Source organism: Elgaria multicarinata, chromosome 3 (assembly GCF_023053635.1).
Source record: "Elgaria multicarinata webbii isolate HBS135686 ecotype San Diego chromosome 3, rElgMul1.1.pri, whole genome shotgun sequence".
Lineage (NCBI taxonomy): Eukaryota > Metazoa > Chordata > Lepidosauria > Squamata > Anguidae > Elgaria > Elgaria multicarinata.
In genome coordinates this window covers 98,712,019-98,718,018 of record NC_086173.1, presented here as the reverse complement: position 1 = coordinate 98,718,018, position 6,000 = coordinate 98,712,019, and positions in this window count along the sequence as shown.

Here is a 6,000-nt window from a genome sequence, read left to right as displayed (position 1 = left end):
TTCTTCTCCTTCCTCCTAATCCCCTTTCCTTCTGTGTCGTGTCTTTTAGTTGGTAAGCCTAGAGGCTTATCTTTGTAAGCCGCCTTGGGAACCTTGTTGGCTAAAGGGTGACATTAAAATGCTATAATTAAGAATAATAATTCCATCACCATAGTAGCCTGTTTGTTGTCTGTAATTTTGTACACCTCTCAGCTTGTAAAGGGAGGGACAAATATTTACAGTGCGTGTTCTACCATCACCACCCTCTCTAAGCCTGCTAGGAAATACTTTGTAGAATTACACCAGTGTTTTTTATCGGCTGGCCACGCATTCTTGTGCAATAATTTCAACAGTGGCTAAGCTGAGCCAAGATACATGCTTTGTGCTCCAAGGATACACATCTGAGGAAAAGGCTTTAGTAACAACAACTTTCTCAAACTAACAAGCATCACTACAAATTTATAGCAAAAAGTACCAAGAGCTTTTCTTTGTAGGACAAACAGAATTTTGGGGTGTGGAGTCAGACAACCTATGTGTAAGACATACCATGTGGATTATTTTGCATGGCTTAGACTTAAAGACTGTCACATTCCATGTGTATGCAACTATACACACATACACAAACTCCTCCTCTGAATGTACCCAGAATGGCATGTAACATAATGATAAAACTGTAAAATATATAATCCATAAAAGCATGAGTACAATTAACGAATAATTTCTGAAAGCAAATAATGGAATATAACCAAAACTTAAAAACAATACAAAAACATAACAGCAACCGTGGACAAAAGATGTTACATATTAAAACTCTCAGCAACAAAAGTGTTGGTTACACATTATAAACTGTTGAAAAGAGCTTAGGTTGCATTGAACTGCAACTGAGAGGAACTTCGCAAAGCTGCCTTATACTGAGTCAGATCATTGGTCTATCTAGCTCTATGGTTGGATTCAAATTCCCGTAATCTCAACCAGCATGGCTGGTTGTGATGATGGGAAATGTAGTCCAACACATATGGCACCAGGATGGGAGAGGCTGCTCCCTTTAAATATGCACACACAGCTAAGCTAGTGTCCATCTTCACATCTTGTGGCATCCAATTTCACATGAAAAATACACCCCACCCCTGCACACACATCACCTGCCTTGAGCCAAGCTTCATTGGGATTTTAATACTGTTACTTCTCACATCCGCAAATCATACGCCTGGATAATAAACATCCTTAGCAGCGCAGGAGACCACAAGGAAAGGCTAAGGTTCTTTCAGCTCTAGGAAGACATGCTGGAAGGTACAGGGTACCATGAACAAAGGAGGATCTCTAAGTTCCAGGGAGCACTCTTTGTTACCACCTTACTATTGCCAGGTGTGTCTTTCATTATTTGAAGGTAGTCCCCCTCCCCTCCCCATGCCAGGGCACTTGCACCTTGAATAGCTCCATGACATTCAATAGAGTAGTGCAGTAAGGGGGAAGTGGAACTTTCTGAAATTGTGTCTGTCATACAGCTGTTAAAACCACAGGAACATTTCCGGGGGGGGGGGGGAAGGTGGGAGACCTTGGCATGTAAGCAGAAGCTGGTATATAAGGCCACTCCCTGAGCTTGCAAAGGAAGTAACAGGAGGAACTAAGTACCTTTGTTTTGAGGCATGATAAACGTTACACCAGCATGCTGCTGGAGCGAGCAACATTAAAAGAGCCCTGTTGAACCAGACCCATGATCCATCTAGTTCAGCAGTCTGTTAACATAGTGGCCAACCAGCTGCCTACAGGAAACTCACAAGTAGGTCATGAGTGCAAGAGCACCCTCCTGGCGGTGTTCCCCAGCAACTGATGTATATAGGCATGCTGCCTCTGATATTTATTTGTTACATTTTATTCCACCTTTCTTCCAAGCAGCCCAAAACTGCATACATGATTCTCCTTCTCTCCAATTTATCCACACAACAACACAGCAAGGTAAGTTAAGCTGAGAGTCAGTGACTGACCAAAAGTCACCCAGTGATAGGGTGACCATATGGAAAGGAGGACAGGGCTCCTGTATATTTAACAGTTGTATTGAAAAGGGAAATTCAGCAAGTGTTGTATGCATGCAGCACCTGGTGAAAATCCTTCATGACAGTTAAAGCTGCAGGAGCCTTGTCCTTAGGGACTAGATACAAAAGAGGGCAGGGCTCCTACAGCTCTAACTGTTGTGATAAAGAGGGAATTTCACTAGGTGCTGCATGCATACAAATGACACTTGCTGAATTTCCCTTTTCAATACAACTATTAAAGATACAAGAGACCTGGTCACCCTATTTTACTATATTAAGCAATATGCAAGTGTTTATTACAGATTTTCATCACACATTTCCTCCAAGGAGCGGAAGGCACCATTTCCCACTCCCCAAGTCTTCCTCACAACAACCCTGTGAAGTAGGCCGGACTGGGAGGAGAGACAGCCTTGCGTAATGTTTTATGCATATATTATACATACATATTGTATTGGTATGTTTAACTGTGATTTTTAATATTTTTTGTATGCAAACCACTTAGAGATTTTACTCTATTAAGCAGGATACAAGAACTACCAAAAGTATTGTTTTGTTTTATTAGGGTGACCATATGAAAAGGAGGACCGGGCTCCTGTATCTTTAACAGTTGTATTGAAAAGGGAATTTCAGCAGGTGTCATTTGTATATATGGGGAACCTGGCGAAATTTCCTCTTCATCACAACAGTTAAAGCTGCAGGTGTCCTGCCCTCTTTTAAATCTGGTCACTCTAGTATAGCTTCTGCACCTTTAACTGTTGTGATGAAGAGGGAAATTCATCAGGTTCTCCATATATACAAATGACACCTGCTGAAATTCCCTTTTCTATGCAACTGTTAAAGATACAGGAGCCCTGTTCTCCTTTTCATATGGTCACCCTACCCAGTGAGCTTCATGGCAGAATGGGGATTAAAGCCCACTCTAATCCTTGTCCAACCCTCTAATCACTACACCACACTGGCTCTCTGATACTGGAGGTAGCACATAGCCATCAGGACTAGTAGCCATCAAAAGCCTTATCCTCCATAGATGTATCTAATCCCCTTTTAAAGACATCCAAATTGGGGGCCATCACCATATCTTGTGGTAATGAATTCCATACTGTGCACTGTGTGAAGAAGTGCCTCCTTTTATCTGTCCTGAATCTCCCACCAATCAGCTTCATGGGATGATGGCCACAGGTTCTAGTATTATCAGAGAGGGAGGAAAACCTCTCCCTGTCCATTTTCTCCTCACCATGCATAATTTTGTACACCTCTATTATGTCTTCTTCGTTACTTGTCCCCCCCCCCACGCTATACAGTCCCAGACATTGTAACCTTTCCTCATAGGGGAGTTGCTCCAGTTCTTTCATCAATGTAGTTCCCCTTTTCAACTCTACAATATCCTTTTTAGGTGCAGTTAGCTAGAACTGTAGATAGTATTCTATGTGTGGCTGCACCGTAGATTTGTATAAGGCCAATAAGATATTGGCAGTTTATTTTTGACACCTTTCCCAATTATGCCTAACAGAATTATGCCTTTTCGCCCTTGGCTGTCTTCTCCATCTCAGATCCAGCAGTGTATGCCCGAGATCACACCCACCCCAGTGTAATCTGCACTTGTTGTGCATCACTAACAAGGAAGAGACAACTGCAGTGTAGTGGTTAGAGTGCTGGACTAGGGCATAGTAGGGAAGACTCAGATTCAAATTCCCACTTAGCCATGAAGCTCACCAAGTAAACTTGGGCAGTCACTTTTCTCTTAGCCTAACCTACTTCACAGGGTTACTGTGAGAATAACATGGGGGAGGGGACTTGTATGTCTTCTTTGAACTCCTTGTAGGAAGGCAAACCTGAGATAAAAATGACCCCGACTGACCCACACACACACCATCCATTAAAAAGCACTGCAAAGCAAAGATGACAAAATGCCCCACAGCTGTTCAAACATTTCTTTTGCAATCAGACAGACAGCCCTGAAAGGAAACCTGTTTCAGGTGGGGCTAGGAACAGTGTCTATTGACACACTTTTCAAACCGTTGTCATCAATCATTTGTAGAGTTTGAGATCAGGTTGGTTGAAACAAATGACTTTCCAGGTAGACTTTCCCCTGCTTACGCTCCATCCCAATGACAGGTACCAAAACTTTTCTAGGGAAATGTTTTATTAACAGTGAAACACTTGAGAATGTTTTTTGTCAGCCTCAGTGCATACAACCCTGGCCTAGGAGCACAAGCTAATGCAGCTCTCAAAGTTTGTCAAAGGAAGTGGCTTTCCCCTTAGATGAATACAGCAAGCATTTCTGCCCTTTTAAGGCAAGGATCCCTTCCTCTATCTGGCTGCCTGTTTCTCAAATGAAGGTTGATACAAACATTATATCCACCATGCCTCCAGCCTGGGTTTTGTTGAAAAGCAGGCATGGACCAGGTCAAAATGAGGAAGTTACTGTATAATTAGATTTGCAGTCATAACAACATAAGAAGAGCCCTGCTGGATCACACCAGCTGCCTAATCACTTGATGCAGAAAAGTCCTTTGACAAAATCAGTTGGTATTACCTCCTCCATACCCTAAAAAGGGGATACCACAATCATTGATTCCCTATTATTATTTATTTATTACATTTATATATCGCCCCATAACTGAAGCTCTCTGGGCATTTTACAAAGCTTAGCCCATAGCTAGTGTACCATTTGCATTACACAGAGGTACAAACCACAGGGCTGCAACCCATTCTCTATTATCTAAAACTATAATTAACAGGCTTAAGTTACAGGAAGGCAGATTTCCATTGGATAGCAGGAAAAGCTTCCTAACTGGCAGCTCACACATACCATAACATTAAATTACAGCTATCACAGAAGGTGGTGTGGAATTACTATTTTACATAATTATCACAGATGAGTTACTTAATGCAGGCAATTAAAGAGGTGGGGAGGGAGAAGACAACTGCTGTCATCTTCTAAATGAAACAAGTATTATATCTATTGAAATGATGATCCATCCTGGAATCTGGCTTCAACTTTTTAGATATTTTATTTATGGCAATAGAAGTTGCAAAAACTTATCGAAAAAGTGGTGACTTCAATATAGTTACAGAGATAAATAAGATATTTATTTACTGCCTTTTATCCCACTTTTCCGACAATGTATCCCAAAACTGCTCATGTCATTCAAAAAGAGAGGCAGGCCCCGCCATTCAGCTTACAAAGTAAAATGACAAAGAACATCAAGGGAAAGGGAGTGGAGGAAAGAGGAAGGGAGAGGAGATCAGTCTTTCAAGGCCTGAACAAATTGATGAGCTATAAGCAGCCATTTAAATGCCCTTTGGGCCAGGCTGATCTGTTGTTCCTGCATGAAGAGCAATTGGTGACTCTTGTTCCTTTGGCTGATGGACAGGACCAGAGCATTCTTTCCCCCTTCCTTCTGCAGGGCCAGGGAGCAACTGTCAGTTGGGGCCAAGTGTTCTCCATGACGTTCGGGAATGGTGTGGTGGAAGAGAGCTCCTGCAACCACTCCTCCTCTGGATGACAGATGAGCCAGCTTGGCCTCCTCCTTGGCTCAGAGTGATTCCAGGGAAGCAGGGGGTACAGCCTCCCAGTCAGTGGCCCTGGGTCCCTTAAATGATGGTAGAAGCCAGAATGTCATCACTTCTGCTCTCCAGCCCCAGAGCAACAACATAACACAATCTGGTGTTCATATTAGAAGGGAAAGTCTTTATTTTGGAAAACAAAGCAAAACCTGGATTTCAGGAGGCACACAAACCCTTCAAAGATGTGATGATTAATGACTGCAACTTGCCCAAGCTTTGAAACACTGAAATCTAAACATTCTAAATCTTCCTTATCCTGCTAGGAAAAATGGCTGCACTTACATGATGCTATAGAAATGTATAGATTTTATTTTTAAAAAATCAGCTCTGTTGCTTGTGCAATCTCAGAGTTTCCACCAGCAGGCAGGGGAAGTGATGAAACTATTGCTATTTTCTGTTTGATAGCCTGGCCTCAGCA